We start from the raw sequence: 18,243 nt of genomic DNA on the forward strand, positions 1-18,243 counted from the left end.
ATGCTATATTCATTCATTAGACAAGTACCCTGCCTAAATTCCATTATTAATATTAATGTAATTTTTTTGTTACTAACATATTTGTAATTTAAGGACCCCACTGGAAATAAGATTTTAAAAAAAGCTTTTATGGGCTATCCTTAGGTAATACCTATCATCTGTATGTCATGTAACTAATATAATAAAATGAAATGAAATGAAATAATACAAAGATGACTTAGGGGCTTTTGCTCTAATGAAAGCTATTTTATTGTTTCTGTTTCCATAGAACGAGAGGAATGACCCCAGGAACTTGCCTCATTGTATAATTTGTATAATTGTGGCATTCCAATGATCTTTGACCCTTTTCCACCTATAGGCCCCTAACCATTTTCATTTCCGATTATTTTACCCCGTTCTAGTCACCTGTGTGGAGCAGTGGGTACTAGAACGTCTGCTCTAGAGTCATGGAGTAAGGAGTTGATCCTTACGTCGCGGGTTCGAATTCACTGCGGGACGTGGAGACCAGTTCTTCGGATGAGACTGTATAAACCGAGGTCCCGTGGTTAAAATTTGCAGCGCAGCACAGTTAAGGTGTCAAATGGAAATATCGGCGAATTTTTTAGATAGAAAATACATTCTTCACAAGGATGGGCATTTCTTTTTAGGACTTTACTATTATCGGACAAATGCAATGTGGTTGAAAACTAATAATGTTGAGGACGATTAGATTTCTTATTAAGACTTGTCACGTGATGTGGCAGTCACGTGATTTTAGCAAATATACCTGAAGTATTGAGGTCATCTATAAATTCTAATATTGCAAGGGCATAACCAAGTTAAAAATCTAAGTTTAGCATATAATTATTTTCAACACTCTTTGTAGTTTGTGAAAAGTGCTGCGAACCTATATAGATTCTACTATCTAATTGCTAAAATTACATTTGTTAGACCGTATGTTGAATATTTTGCTGGTCAAGTACATTAAATATAGATATAATTAATTCATTTGCAAGATTTCAACAGGTTCGCAGCACTTTTCAAATATCTTCATACTTCTTGAGTTTATGTGTAAAAGCTTGTCATAATTCATTGAGGGTATGCCCTTGCAATATATCGATTTATTACGACCCTTCTATTACCCTTCAATGAATCTGCATACAAATATACGACAGTATCGCTTGTCTAGGGAATGTACGGGAAGTATATGAATAAAATCATAAAAAAGACATCGCATCCAAGTTAATGGCCTCTTATACATCTACAATTTATATTTTATTTAATTACAAAATACATTTTTCATTGTATAAATATAACTTGATCCGCCTCTCACTGCATACAAACTGCGTCAAATTTTCCGATATGACGTCACATTGACAAGTGCATTGCGATCAGTGAATTGTTTATATATTGCCGTGTGAGATTAAACCAACGACAATAATGCATGCACTAGTTAGTATTGATGTAGTTTAAAGCTATTCATAAGTTTAAAATAGCCAATCATTTCATTTTGTGGTAATTTGAAGAACTTTCATTTTTGTGTGATGTCATAGTAAGCATTTCCCGTATAAATTAGGCCCCGCCTCCTTACTGCAGCCTTAACTGTGCTGCGAGCCCTCCACCGGCAAGTGGTGGAGTCTCCATATGAGCGAAAAATTCTCGAGAAGGACGTTAAACAACAAACAAACCCCGTTCTTTACTAAACCTTTAAAATAATATATTCATAATGTACTTACCGCCTGTTATAGGTACTGTTAACTTGATAGAGTAATAAATCCATTTAAAACACACACTAACTATTAATAATCCCAGTGGTAATAATGATGTGCATACACCATGTGCAAAACAATAATGATAACGGTAAAAGTAGTGCTCGCAGTGTGACGTATGCACGAGTCTAGAAATTTTCCAAAAAGGTGTACATTTGTAAAATTTATATTATAATTACATACATTTTTTTTTTCATAAGTTTGTGTCATCTATTCTAAATATGACAGGAAAACAGGTGAATCGTGGGTGGGGGTTGATTTTTGATTGGATCAAGATTTGGAAAGGAGTTCTCCGAGTCCTACCCAAATACTGATAACAATTTGCGTAATTTGTCATTTTGGCATCTAATTTATTTTTAAGTTCATCAAAAAAGTTATGCACTAAAATAATAATATTTGTTGTTTTGACAATGAATTCAAGAAGTTCCAATGATGGGTAGAAAATTAACCCCCCCTTTTTTTTACACAAATCTTTCAAAAATTCTCTTTATCAGAATTTACATTATTAGGTAATATCAGACTGGTAATGAAATATTTACATGCGCGGAAATAGAGGGGGAGGGGGTCCGGAACCTTTATACGAAATCTATATACGAAAGCAACTAAAAGTGACCTTGGAACACCCCCCCCCCTCCCTTCCTAGAAAACACGGACCCCTGTTAAGTTGGTATGAAAAGTTATACATATGAAGCTTAAAAAGTGAACGGCCAACCCCCCCCACCCCCCCCCACCCCCCCCACCCCACACACACACACGACCATGAAATAGGTTTTCACATTTGGGAGAGGAGTTTAAGTGGGTTTTTTTTTGTTTTTTTGTTTGTTTTTTTTGTTTTGTTTTGTTTTGGTTTTTTTTGGCTTGTCAAGAAATTTCTGTATGGATCCCCCTGGAAAAAATTCCTGAATCCGCACCTGATTTACATAAGAGGCCCATATGGGTTGAATGTTCACCTGAGCATTTTATGCTCGATTTAAATGTGTGCTTCTTCCCTGGTTACCAGAATTTGAAGGAGAGCAGTCAGAGCACATTTCAGGGACGTAGCAACATTTTTGAAAGGGGGGGGGGGGGGGCAGCTAGAGAAAAAAAATCAACTCACCTGAAAAAACTTGACAAGCCAAAAAAATTTTTTTTTCAAAACTCAAAAATCCTATTTCGTGGGGTGGGGTGGGGTGGGTTCCAACTTCTTTCAGTACCCCAATTTTATATATACACTACTACATTACCTTTATTTGACTATAATGCAACAAAAAGTGGGGGGGGGGGGGGGAGACAACCATCCTTTCATGAACATTTTCCATAGTAAAAAGTTATGTTTTGAAAAAAGTGGGGGGGGGGGGGGGACAGGCCCTGATGCTACGTGCCTGCATTTAGTGGCAAACACATTAGTGCGGGTATTACTGTCTTATGACAGCATCTAGTTTTTTTTCTGAAAATAGTCTCAGGACCAGATTATCTTAGTATTTAGAATATTATACAATTATGGACTCTTTCGGTGGTGGATGTGATTTGGTATTCGCCAGAATAATATCAATATTGACCGAGGCGTTTTATACGAAAGCCTATTAGGATCAAACTACGGTAAAAAAAAATTTAAAAGGCGTTATAACGCCTTTTGAAAAGGCGTTATAACGCGAAAAAAGGCGTAATAACGCAAATAAAGGCGTAATTACGCCTTTCTAAAAGGCGTTATAACGCCTTTCTAAAAGGCGTTATTACGCCTTTCCAAAAGGCGTTATTACGCCTTTCTAAAAGGCGTTATTACGCCTTTCCAAAAGGCGTTATTACGCCTTTCCAAAAGGCGTTATTACGCCTTTCCGAAAGGCGTTATAACGCCTTTCTAAAAGGCGTTATTACGCCTTTCTAAAAGGCGTTATTACGCCTTTCTAATAGGCGTTATTACGCCTTTCTAAAAGGCGTTATTACGCCTTTCCAAAAGGCGTTATTATGCCTTTTGAAGGGCCATTATTATGTCTTTGACGGTCCCGTGCTTTTAAAGTGGGGGGGGGGGGGGTCCCATAAAATTGACAAGCAAACAAAAAAACAAGAACCCCCCCCCCCGAAAAAAAATAAACTGCCTTAACTTGAGGGGAAACTTTTTCTAATTTTTCGGTAAAACTTTTTTTAAATGCAATGACTTGCCCGAGTTTAACCATACTGCAACAAAATGTTAAGGGACCAAGCAATCAATTAATGATTTTTTATATTTAAACTATAGCAAGACTATTCTCCCAAAAAGTGGGATGGGGAACCCCCCCCCCCCCCACTCACATTCGTACTACCGGCCTGTTTGAAAAGGAGTTGTATCCAAAAATGGAAAGGCGTTATTTTAAAATAGTAAATATATGAAAGATTGAACCAAAGCCATCTTTATTTATGCAATATTTAGATTATAGTTTTAATATTATAAATTATATTATAAATTATAGTATTTTCTATATTCCTGCACATCTCGCAGACATTTGTTTGCATTTTGCATGCCTACTAAGAGAAGTCAACACTCTACTTTTGAAAATCCAGGATATAGGCAGAACCAGCTTTGGGCTTTGCTAGCCACGTATTAAAAATTCATGTCAAATTTGAAATATTTTTCTCTCCTCTTGGTAAAAAACAGGCAAAGTATTTGCATAGGTATAATGAGCAATTAGCCTTCAACAAAATTTCTGAAATCCATACACCTTGGCAGAAGCGTCTGGCATCAGAGAAGGACTAAGTTGGTTTAAGGACATACGCAACGTAGTTTGAACTTTATTGTATTTTTCCCTGGAGTTGAAGAGTTCCAATACTTAAAGGCACTTTGTCCTACATTTTATTGTCAATATATGCTATTGTACACTTCTTCTAAAACAAGTTTGGATAAACAAAACATTTAGAATATATGTTTAGTAATTTTTGTATATTTTTCTTTGAATTATACAAGAATTTTCATCAATTGATATCTTTTCAAAACCCCTGGTAACACATGCTAATTTTTTGTCTACGAACATCTGATGGTACTGTTATCTTAAATTAAGAATATCTCGAAAAATTATCAGTAGGTAAGGTACGTTGCGTATGTCCTTAATTAACACTGAAAATATTTTACACATTTAAAAATCTTTTTTCCTAGAAATCTAATTATAATCAGCCCCCAGGGTGGGCTAAGTATTGGGAAAAAAAAGAGGCGTAATAACGCCTTTTTAAAAAGCGTAATAACGCCTTTTGGAAAGGCGTAATAAAACCTTTTGGAAAGGCGTAATAATACCTTTTGGAAAGGCGTAATAACGCCTTTTAGAAAGGCGTAATAACGCCTTTTGGAAAGGTGTAATAACGCCTTTTAGAAAGGCTCTAAAAGGCGTTATAACGCCTTTGGAAAGGCGTAATAACGCCTTTTGGAAAGGCGTAATAACGCCTTTTGGAAAGGCGTTATAACGCCTTTTAGAAAGGCGTTATAACGCCTTTTAGAAAGGCGTAATAATGCCTTTTGGAAAGGCGTAATAACGCCTTTTGGAAAGGCGTAATAACGCCTTTTAGAAAGGCGTAATAACGCCTTTTTTCGCGTTATAACGCCTTTTGGAAAGGCGTAATAACGCCTTTTAGAAAGGCGTTATAACGCCTTTTAGAAAGGCGTAATAACGCCTTTTGGAAAGGCGTAATTACGCCTTTATTTGCGTTATTACGCCCTTTTCCGCGTTATAACGCCTTTTCAAAAGGCGTTATTACGCCTTTTTTCGCGTTATAACGCCTTCTGAAAAGGCGTTATAACGCCTTTTAAATTTTTTTTTACCGTAGTTTGATCCTAATAGGCTTTCGTAGTTTTATTATACGGTCTGGATTTGAATAAATAAGACATTGAAGGCTGCTTTTGTCGTAGAAAAATTTTAAAAAGTCCAGATTACAAGTTATAACTTCCTTGTTTTCCGTTCACTGTGTGTAAGACATCGAAATATTTGGAAAATAATCCTGCGATAGACTAGTCTAACATTTTTTCTGCTCATTTTTAAATAACTCAAATCAGTCGAACTTCGTAAGTAGGCTTAGACATGATTAGTTTTTTAAAACTATGGTACAAGTTACGCTCCCTCGTTTCATTATGACCACGCCATCGGGTATCTACACATTACCAACAATATTATATGGGGTAGCTACTACTAAAAACCTTTTAAAGGACAGCAAGACCGTGACAAGGATGACAAGAACAACAAATATACAAGCCTAATCAGAAATCAAGTTACTTTTTTTCCAATTTTGATCCCTTGGGATAGGATTGGAACACAATCGGAGCAAATATATGTAAATATTTTGGGAAAATACTATTTTTAAAATCTTCTTGACATTTGAAATTAGTGTTATGATAATCATATTACATATAGTATGAAAGTATCCTTAGTAGTTGTAAATTTTATGTTCAAATCAAGCTATGCCTCAGGGGATAGGGTGGAGTACGAATAGGGATTGAAGCCCCGGTCCTGACAAACCTGATTCGATATAAATTAGGTAACAATTGTTCCTTTGCAAAGCACTTGGCACTCTTAAGTGAAAGTTTCAGGTTTTTCAGATGAGACCATGGCAGGTGTTGACATGCTGAAGAACCTTCACTGCTCAATGGCCATGCGAGCTGAGTAAAGGTCCAAATTTGAATCAAAACCCATTAATCTGGTATTGTCACATGATGAGTGAAAAAATCTGGCAAGGGACTACAAATAAGGAATCACAATGTCTATGTATTTATATCTATTACAGGTCTCATGAAGTCTATCTATATAAGTTATTAAGGAGGACTTACAACTGTAAACATGCATTAACCAGCACAATCAAAACTAAGCGCATTCTATCACATCAACCGTTTAAGCAATTGAAAATTTGCTTAAATCGAATTGTATTTGTTTAAAGATATGTTAACATGAATTTGTGGACAAGGAGTAGCAAGAAAGACACTAATATGATATGGATACCGCTAAAATAAGTATGTTTACAGTATGTTTGTCTCTGGTGGAAATTACAATTGTAAGACTAGCCAAGTCTGTCTATCGAAGTACCCACCATCTCTGAATGAATGTACAACACTACACGATATCAATTTATTGAATGACAAATTGTGTTCCATGACTGCAACCATGTTGCAAGGGATTGCTCTCCTTGTTGAAAAATAATTGTAGACAAATCACTAGAAATGATTAAAATGATACTTTGAAAGCATAAAGGTACAACAAAGATTGGCAAAGGGCAAATTTACAAAAATACATGGGGTACATTAAATATCTTCATTTATTGTTTTCCACATAAGAAAATCTACATGTCTTGAAATAAAAAAAACTTAAGAGATTACTACATGTAGAACTCCTCAATAATCTTCTTCACAATTTTTTCCGACATCATGTCTTTTATAAAACTTTCAGGAATACGTACATGAGCACATGTACCAGTTTCTACAAACCCTCAATAGTTGATTTCTTCAATACCATAACTTTGAAATTGTATCAACAAACAAAATGATGCCATTTTTCTCTATCTTATTGAAAAAAAACCCATACACTAATCTTTCGTCTATCCAATGTTTGTCTTAGAACATCTCCAAGGAAAGTCACTCTCAAGTTATATTCATAAAACGTTCAAGAGTTGTCACTAGGGAACCTTAACACTTTTACAGTGCCTGCGTCCCGATTTCTTTCTGTCATACGTGTCTCTATCATCACAGGCATAAGCCAATAGAGGGCGCTTTGGGTGCCAAACAACGATAAAGGTGGGAGCTGCACAAGTAATCTCTGTGATTTTCTACCCCATTTATTGAAGGATTATTTATAATTCACTGATCATTAAATTTTATTTTAACGAAGAACAAAGGCTGTTGAGCATTTAATTTGCATCAACTTCTATGAAGTCTCTTAATTCACTAACGTTATACATGTTATATGAATAATTTATACAAATACTGCAGTTGAACTTCGGTAAATCTCAAACACGGATATCTCGAATACCACGGATATGTCGAAGTCCTAATCACGTATTTCTGAAGTATTTTATCCTCGATATCTTGATCCCTCTGATATCTCGTAGTTTTTTCTGGGTCCCATCGACTTTGAGATAACGAGGTTTGTCTGTATGAATGGTTGAAATCATTGTAGAAAAACTTGGAGCGGGTTATTTTTTTTTCGTGCAATGTTGCAGACATTCATGCCCTATTTACAACAAAAGTGTTTGGATAAAAAATGCATTTGTGGCTGATCTGAACTACATGTAAGTATCCTTGTTATCTACAGTATATAGAATCTTGTGTATTTGATCATTGATGACAAGATTGAAACTGAACATTACAATTGGTAATTACATATTGTGCATGAACATTTTGTGCATGATACATGGGGGATACGTAAAAGGTAAATTCTACTTTTTCCTAGATTCTGCTTTCAAAAATCAATGAACTCAACACAACCTGAGCATCCACTGCTAACCTGATGACAGGTTGTAACACTGGTGAGAGATTTTGAGATGTCTATGGCTCACAGAGGTCGATTCAGTTAAATTCTGACTGAATCTTTGTGATATCTATAATCATCTTAGTTATTTTCTGTTATATCTATATTGACCCGAGTCAATCTGTGAGATATCTATGTAAAAAGTGAAGATAACGAACAGTGATCAATCTAAAAAAAAATCTATAAACAATACAAATATATGAAAAGGACATAAAACACGGACCCCGGGAAATTGCCAAAGGTGGGATCAAGCCCCGGGGCCATAAAACTTAGACGAGCTCACTTTTGATCTCAGTCTCACTTTTCCACTATTAATACCTTTGGTAAAAGTGAGACCGAGATCAAAAATGAGCTCGTCTAAGTTCTATGACCCCGGAGCCAGATGCCTAGAAGAATTAAGCATCCCCTGACCGGTCACACCCGCCATGGGCCCTATGTATTGATCAAGTAGACGGAACTTTCCCTAGTCAAATTCAGTATAAAAACAGAATGTTAATGTTAACATATGTCAAACTCTGTGATATCTCTGATTATCTAAATCAAACTCTGTGATATCTCTGTTTACCTAAGTCAATCTCTGTGATATCTCTGTTTACCTAAGTCAATCTCTGTGATATCTCTGTTTACCTAAGTCAATCTCTGTGATATCTCTGTTTACCTAAGTCAATCACTCTGATATATCTGATTACCTAAGACAAACTCTGTGATATCTCTGATTACCTAAGTCAATCTCTGTGACATACATCTCTGATGTCACCGATTACCTAACTCAGTCTCTGATTACCTAAGTCAAACCCTGTGATATCTCTAATTACCTAAGTCAAACCCTGTGATATCTCTGATTACTTAAGTCAATCTCTGTGATATCTCTAATTACCTAAGTCAAACACCATGATATCTCTGATTACCCATATCAATATCTTTGATATCTCTAATTACCTACGTCAAACTCTGTGATATCTCTGATTACCTAAGTCGACATCTGCAATCAAAATAGAGGGGTTAAATAAATATAAAGTAAGTAAACACGTTCAACGATCAAAACACAGAGGACAAATGCACGGGTAAAAAAAAGTAGTCACCTGAAACAATCACAACAGAGTAGTAATCTTCAACAATCACAACAGTAGAGTGACATGTACGGGGCACAAAGAAAGTAGTTACCTATAACAATTACCTGTAACGATCACAACACAGGGTTTATAAATGTACTGGGTATAAAGTAAGTAGACACTCACAGCAGGTGATTAAATATACAGGCTACCAAAAACAGTAGTCACCTACGAAGACATGTCAGATGAACAGGGTACAGAAAGTAGTTTGACAACAGGGGGTTAAATATACTGGGTACCAAAATGTATAAATGTAGGACAGGTTATCAATAGTAGAAACCAGCATGAGTCAAAACATTGAAGAGAATTGGGAATCAAACCTAAAATATCTTAACATACATGTGTATATTACAAAAGCTGCACGTAAATCTGCTTTCACTTAATCAATGCATAACCTTAAAGATCAAAATGTTCAATAATGATTATCTTTGTCTTAGATCTACTTAAATGGTCAGCTTCATCAATAAGACAGTAGTGCTCACATCGCCAACACTATCGTCAAGATCGTGGACACCCGTCAGAGTCAGGCGTACAGTATATAGACCATAGGATCGGGGGGACAGTGTTCTGACGTCGTGAAAACCGTCCATAATGTCCCGGATGCAGGTGACCTTGAAGACCCAGAAGAAAACCCATCAGCTGTCAGGAGTCACGAAGTGTACTCTTCTTCACCCAAACGTATGGTAAGGTTATTGTGTACATTAAAACTCAGTTTACATACTGAGGAATCATTTCAATTTTTGGGGGTCAATGTTCATGGGCAACTAAAATTTTATTGATTCTTGGGGACGTAATTTCATAGGTAATTCATATAATGAATTAGTTTGTTGACAAAATAATTGTTTGTGGGAATGTAAATTTGTGGTTAAGGGAAACCCATGAAATCCACGAACATTGGTCCTCCACGAACATTGATGATTCCACAGTATGTAATGTGGGTCATATCTGTGTATGTTATGATGAAAGAAAAACTTTTCCTCCTTGACTGTCAATATGATTTTGTAATACATGTACATGTATATGGGGTCAATGTTAGTGGCCACGTCAAATTCAATTGATTCGTGGGGACGTGATTTCGAGGGTAACTCTTATATACAGAAGATTCAATGAATAAATATGTTGAAAAAATAACTGTTCACTGGGATGTAAATTCATGGATAAGGATGATCCACGAAATCCATGAACATTGGCCCCCCATGAACAATGATGATTCCACAGTATGTTATATGGTTCATAACTGTGTATGTTATAATGAAAGAAATACTTTTCCTTTTTGTGATCTGGTAATACATGTACATGTATCTCTACACATTGATTGGATGATTCGCGATATTTCTAATTTGTTTTTGACAGTTTGCGGGAGTGTATGACTTTGTACCATATCCTGGTAAACATGGCCGACTTGAACTTCCATTTCAGAGAGGGGAGGGAATCCTTGTTTATGGGGAGGATTTTAATATGGAGGAGTGATTTTTCCGTACTGTTTGCAGATCAGTTTTATTTTTTCACATCATAACCAATAGCCATTTATGTTATTTTTTATATATGTCATTATCTCAGTGTTGGAAATCTTGCCCATGAAATTAGAATTGATAGTCATTCACATAATTTCATAAGATTGCCTTGATTTGAAAATAACATCGCAATAACAGATATTTACTCGAGGATGCTTGAGAACAATGTCATGTGAATTAATGCAGTGTATATTTGTTTACTGTTAGGAAAGGAATAGTGTACAGTCAAGTCTTATTCAACTGAACACTTGTGTTCCTGAGCAAATTATCCAGATTAATGAAGCATCCAAAATTACTTATTTTGTTCCCCACAAATGTCGTCCAGAATGTGAAGCGTTGGGGTTATTCACATCCAGATTAATGAGGTTTCACTTTATATCGAGTTCAAGGGTTTGGAGGAGAAATCCTTTTTGTATTCCTATGTGAAACTGGTTCTTGGAAATGGAGGGATAAATTTTTTTGATTTCCATAATATTACAACCAAACTTGTTGAGCAGTATTTACAGTATATATAAAATTTGTGGTCTAATTTTTAGATCAAAGGACGTCGAGGGTTAGTGCTTGGTTTTCTTTACAAAAACAGGTGTTCTGTCCTTTCTAAATTATACACTTGCTTAAAATTCAATGACTTTGAGTCAACTGTAAACAGACGAAATGCTTGTGGAAAATCTGCAAGAAATTAGAAGTCAAGTTATATTGCGGGTTTACAAATTTTTAATGACTTTCAATACACCAATTGAATAAGTTTTTATTGGACTCCAAGAAAATTATATGAGATATAAAGATGTAAATATGGAGTTTAACTATTTAATTTTCAACATAGGTATCTGCAATTTACCCGCAGGAAAAATATTTAACGACAATGAAGTGATAGTGAATTGAAATCATTTTGCTTACTAAAATGCGAAAAAACCGTGCAAATTACATGTTTTCAACAATTCAACTAGGCCAAATTGTGATCTCATTCTGTGGTATTTTTATTCAATTAGAGTATTCTGCCCCTAGATCTAAAATGAAAGAATTTGAAATCCATAGTTTTTTATTCAACTTGTAATGAATTCAGGCATGTGTTGCATTTTAATAGACCAAGATAAATTAATTGAATACTTTATCTGCATGTTATTTTCTCACAATTTAACAATAGTGATTTCTATTCATCAATATTCATTATCTTTAAACATTTTCCCTGGGGGTAAATTCAAGGTACCCTATGCTGAAAACATAATGGATATGCCCAAAATTTACACCCTCATACAATGCAATTTTGTCAATGAATAAAAATATTTTGTTTAAGTGTATATAGGGACCGTAACAGGGAACAAACTTGAGTAAAAATTCAGTTAAGTTTAACTCTTCACATAAATTTGAAGAAAAAAACCTTCTTGTGTTTGAATCTAAGTACAGTACTAAATAAACTTGCAGGGTGTAAATCATGTTTAAAATAAAAATGAAGATATTCATTCCAAATTTCATTTTTTTACTCAGTCTGTGTTCAGTTTATGGTTCTAGGTATGGACTTTGTGATACATATTTCAGAAATCCTGAATGGTTTTAAGGTATCATGTGGAAATTACAATTTGAAAGACCATTTAATGATCAAAAGTCTGTGTGCTTTACCTGTTCTAAAACTAAAGGTGAAACACAAATTTAAGGGATTAAGGAAAATGTTCACATATTGTAAAATACCGTTGAACAAATGAATTTGCATTCAAATTCAATGTGAATGAATTCCATAAAAAATTTATGCATTTTTTTTTTACACTGTGTATTGAAAAACTTGGACATGTCCTCCATAATATCCCACCCACATTGTAGACTTGTATAGGGATAATGAGAATGGACGGTTCACTCCATCTTCAGTCGGTATAAACTTCATGAACTTCCCATCAGGACTCAGCAGATGGATCTGATTGTTGTAAGGGTCGGTAACAAGGATGTTACAGAGGGAATCACACACTGCATTAGTTGGTTTAAATGCCTTTGTCGGGTTCTGTCCATGGTAGACAGACTCTGTACGACCAAAGGGAGATATAATCATTAGATTACCTCTATTGGTACCTGTACGGTTCACAAAACATATATCACTGTTACTGTTTTGGTTGACTCTGACTGGATATGTAAACAGTCTGGTCTGACCGTCCTCCTGGTACTCATACTCACGGATGACATCACCTGTCACTGTGATGTGTCTCACCAGACGTCTGCTGTGTGACTCTAATTTGTAATAATCTATTTCCTTGTCTCTCAATGTGACCAATAGTCCACAGTCCACTGACTGACAGATTCCTGCTGGTATCAATGGATCTGTACTGACGACTGTAGAGACAAATCCTGATGGTGACAGACTGCTGATGGACTTAAGCTTGTTGCGATAGTCAGTGAAATAAACATCACCATTACCAGTCACACACATATCATTATGAGTGCTTTTATATTTATGTTCTTTAACACCTTTTGTGTTGACTTTTTCTATATATCCTGATCCAAGTTTATATATGTAACATTGGTTCTCACTGAATGCCTCCAACACAGATAATCCTGTATTTCCATATCGAAATGCGTGTTTTTGAGTCACACCAATATCAACTAAATCCAAAGTTTTTCCAACCTAAGATATAAGTAAGTTATCATTGTTTTCACCTCTAGTGTATCTCACTGAATGTTCAAAGTTTGTCATATGAATCTCAAATTCAGACAGCATTCTTGTCAGTTCTCTGTGGTTGTCAATCAAGCTGTAATCTGTAATCTGACATGGTGCTGTTGTTCTCCTCCATGAATATCACTGTGTCGGCAATTCCTCTCTTCTTCTTGTCTAACTCAGATTTCACTCTGTTCAGTTGTTCATTCTTTTGAACCAGATTGTCTTTTAGTGTTTTTTCGTGGCAATTTTTTTATATATGTCATTCTGGCCATTATCTCTTCATAATGCTTCTGTAGCTTTTTAATCTCAAAGTCGCACAGTTTTTTATTTTCTGTGATCTGTTTTGCTATCTTCTCCTCAATTCCAGGCAGATCCTCTTCTTTGATCCTTCTAAGAAATGTAAATGTAAATAGACCTCTCCTTCTTCGGTTGGCTGCTGTGGTTAGGGTTTTCCAATCATGATCTCTATGATTTGATTTTGCGCATTTGTCACAAATAAATTCATCACAGTCCTCACATATCATATCAATATGTAATAATTCATGTGACTGACACATTTTAACGTGCACCAGCGGAGAGCCTAATGGATATTCTTCCGAGTTAATTTCAGCCATGATTGTGGGGTGAAGCCAATTTGGTAATGTCCCAGTTTTTAATGTGCTAGTTCGTGCATGTTGGACAACTACCTGGACTGTGAAGCTGGACTTTAAGTTTAACAAAAGACATCTAAATGTGCAATGAATTGTAAACATACAGGAGTCTACTGTGACATTAACATTACATATTGAATTGAACATAAATGTGATACAAGTACAGTTTTTCAGATGTTCAAAAATGGTTTCAAGGTCATTTCTGAATTGATATTTTGAAAAATCTGTAATTTTTTCTTCTCCAGATCAACTAGGTCAATTTCTAACAAACTTATCACAATTGATATTACATGAAATGGGAAATTCATTGTAAGTTTGTTGAAATGAAACGCCACAGCCCTCTTTCAAGGAGCGATTTTTTTAAATGGGATAATTTGGTGGCATTATCTAAAAATCTTCTAAATGCCATTAGGCAAAAATGATGAAACTTATATGCAAGCTAACTGACATTGTGTACATTCAATTTTAATCAGTTCAGCCCCTGGATGTAAAGGATTGGGCCACTGTAGGGATTCAAAAAACAAAAAAAAAATCTTCTCAAGAGCAACAGGTTCCTGGTTAGTTATATTAAAAAGCAAGCTTCATCGAGTTATGCAAATTGAAGTTTTTACAAATCATAGTTCCTTGGGTGGTTTCTTGATTGGAAGGTCATGGCTCAAGCCACAGCCATGACAAACATAATTCAATATAAAATAAGAAACAAATGTTTCCAAGCACTTGCACTTGGGAAGTTTATATACAGAGTGGGGTATGGGATTTTTTTTTTAAAAGTTTGTTATATGTTATTTTTTATGTATGGTATGGTTAGATGGTGCACTGACTGTGTTTATTAAAGGACCCACCATCTCTGAATGAATATGCAACACAGCATAATATCAATTTATTGAGTGACAAATTTTGTTCAACGACTGAAATCATGTTGCAATCATGTTTCAATGAATTGCTCTGTTCTGCCGTGTCCTTGTTGAAAAATTGTAGACAAATCATCAGAAATGGTTAAATTAATACTTCGAATTTAAAGTATAAAGTACTATAAAGATATACATAAAGACATGGGATACATTAAACACCTTTTTTTTTTTTAATGTTTTCTACATAAGAAAATATAAAGGTTAGGCAATTTTGTGAATAAACATGTACTAGTACATGAGAGTGCTCATGAATAATCTTCTTTAAGTATTTTGCCAAAATCATGTCTTTAATAAACGTTCAGCAATATGTAGACGTGTTCCAGTCTCTGCAAATTCTCAGAGGTTGATTCCTTTAATACCATAACCTTGATATTATATCAACAAACAAACAGATGCCATTTGTCTGTATCTTATAGAGAAAACCACTGATCATTCACCTGCCTCATGTTTATCTTGCAATATCTCCAACGAAAGCCACTCCCAAGTTCTATTTATAAAATTTTCAAGAGTTATCGCTGGGATTCCAAACACCTTACCCGTGCCTACCTCTTGATTTCTGTCGTACGTGTCTCTATCATCACAGGTATAGGCCAACAGAGGGCGCTTTAGGTGTCATGCAACAGTAAACGTAGGAGCTTCACACTTATCTCTGTGAATTTCTCTCCTGCTCATGGCACCTGGTCCCACCTCTGATGTTTTTGGAGGTCTGTGTTTGCTCTGAATATGAATTTTCGGTCATAAACAATCTTACAACCTTAATAAGTGTCTATACTTTGGATGACTTTATTTCTGACATCACAATAAGGTCCACCAGCATTTGCAGTGCAAGCTTATTTAGCTCTGTAAAAAGCCAAAATTGTCACTGTACAATATATGGGGAAAAAGTATTTTGATGATTTTTAGACTGTGTTGTCATTCATAAAAAGTACACTGAACAAAGCTGCAAATTTGGTATCTATTTCTTTTCAGCGAGACCAGCAAAGAAAAGCATGACATTTATATTATTTGTCCTAATTAACAGCTACAGCATAGGTTGCACATCACACTTAAGTAACAAATAAATCATTGAAATCTGTGTAACAAGGCTGAGATGATTATGTTCCGTGCACTCTCATATATTTGTGACAAATAAACAATATTTGTCGGGTGTATCATGCTTCCTGGCGTTAAACTTCATGAAAAATTAACAAACCCCAGTTTACCTATTCTCATTGTTGTTTGTAAAACATTTTTTTTTAAAAAAAATTGAAACCTAGCTCTATTAATTTTTTCCTTTCTAATGCGTATCTATATTACTTCATATCAATAACATATTAATAATATTTCTCTTCTCTTTAACTTCTTGACATTTACCATACAAACATGATTTAGTTTGTCCGTATCTGCAAGGATTCAAATATTGTACTTCCTGTTCAGATCTAAAGTTTACTTTGAAAATGCTGCGATTTTTATGATAGTGATCAATACATCTTTTTACATAATAAAGAATAAACATTTTATAAACCAAAACAAAATGTAATTGAAGCAACTATAAGCAGAGTTACTTCTGGTTTAATTACTAGCAAAATGAGAAACTCATGTACATGTATGGAATCACAATATGAAAATATGGCTGAAGACATTCTTCCATCAATTGTTATTTCAAATGAATAAATTCATTCAGAATTTATTATATTTTACATTTTGTAAGAAAACACTCCGACAAGTTCTTCTCTATATGCTACCCACAATGTAGACTTGTATAGGGACAGTGAGAATGGAAGGTTATCTTCGTTCTCCGTTAGTAAGAACTTCAAGAATTCAACGTCAGGACTCAGCAGATGGATCTGTTTGTTATAGAAGTCAGCAACAAGGATGTTACAGAGGGAGTCACACACTACATCAGTTGGCCAAAAGTTCTTCATCAACTTTTGTCCACGATATAAAGACTTCAAACGACCAGAGGTAGATATAATCACTAGATCACCAGTGGTTGGACTTGTTCCATTAGCTACACAGATATCATTGTTACTGTTTTGTGTGACTCTGTTTGGAAATGTAAACAGTCTGCTCTGACCATCCTCCTGGTACTCCTACTCATTGATGATATCACCTCTCACTGTGATGTGTCTCACCAGACGTCTGCTGTGCACGTTTAAGTTGTAGAGACCAGATTTCTTGTCTTTCAAGCTGACCAGAAGTCCTCCGTCCACTCACTGACAGATTCCTCCTGGTTCCAGTGGATCTGTACTAACGACTGTAGAGACAGATCCTGATGGAGTCACACAGCGAATGGACATGTTTTTATCATTAGTGAGATACACATCACTGCTATCAGTCACACACATGTCGGTAGGAGTGATACGAAAGTTACGTTTTATTGCACCATGCATTCTTGTCAATTTCTTCTGTATATTTTGATTTACTATCCTCTATGTAACATCTGTCTTCACAGAATGACTCCAACACATGTATTATATTATCCCCATAATGAAATGAGCTTATTTGAGTCACACTAATATCATCTAAATCCAAAGTTCTGCCTAGCAAGGTCTCGAGTAAATCATCATTGATTTTACCTCTAATGAACCTCACTGAATGTTCACGGTTTGTCATATGAACCTCCAATTCAGACAGCATTTTTGTCAGTTCCCTGAGGTTGTTTATCAATCCGTAATCTAATATGGTGCTGTGGTTCTCCTCAATGAATTCTACCGAGTCAACGATTCTTCTCCTTTTCTTTTCTAACTCAGAAATTTCATGGTTCAGTTTATCATTCTTTTTGACCATATTGTATACTTATGTTTGTTCATGGCGTTTTTTGATTGCTGCCAGACTGGCCATAATATCATCATAATGTTTCTGAAGCTTTTTAATCTCCGAGTCACACATTTCTTTATTTTCTGTGATTTGTTTTGATATCTTCTCTACCTTCCCATTAATTCCGAACAGTTCCTCTTCCTTGATTTTCTTCAGAAATGTGAACAAAATTCTTCTCCTGTGGGTGGCTGCCGTGGGTATTGTTCTCCAATTATGATCTTTATGACCTGTTTTGGCAAATCTTTCACAAATGAATTTATCACAGTCCTCACATATCATATCAATAGGTGATTCATGGATTTACAAATTTCAATGTACACTAGAGGAGAACCCAAGGAATATTCCTTTGAATTACATTCAGCCATGTTTTTTGTTTGCTTCCTGCTTATGACCTAGCTGTCTGTGTGCATGTTAAA

The 18,243-nt window shown here is 35.3% G+C and overlaps 1 protein-coding gene and 1 long non-coding RNA gene across 2 annotated transcripts in view; both read left to right on the top strand.

Annotated features, from left to right (window-relative positions):
* LOC133192278 (golgin subfamily B member 1-like) overlaps positions 1–18,243 on the top strand; it is a 108,215-nt gene that overhangs the window by 88,812 nt on the left and 1,160 nt on the right. The gene's annotated exons all lie outside the window — the stretch shown is intronic.
* Positions 9,404–10,763, top strand: LOC133192792 (uncharacterized). The gene is made up of 3 exons (XR_009721873.1): positions 9,404–9,422; positions 9,750–9,995; positions 10,666–10,763. It is a non-coding gene; the product is annotated as an uncharacterized LOC133192792 (long non-coding RNA).

This window comes from Saccostrea echinata, unplaced genomic scaffold, assembly GCF_033153115.1.
Source record: "Saccostrea echinata isolate AGI-Se365-2 ecotype Australia unplaced genomic scaffold, CSIRO_AGI_Sech_v1 ptg000025l, whole genome shotgun sequence".
NCBI classification, from domain to species: domain Eukaryota; kingdom Metazoa; phylum Mollusca; class Bivalvia; order Ostreida; family Ostreidae; genus Saccostrea; species Saccostrea echinata.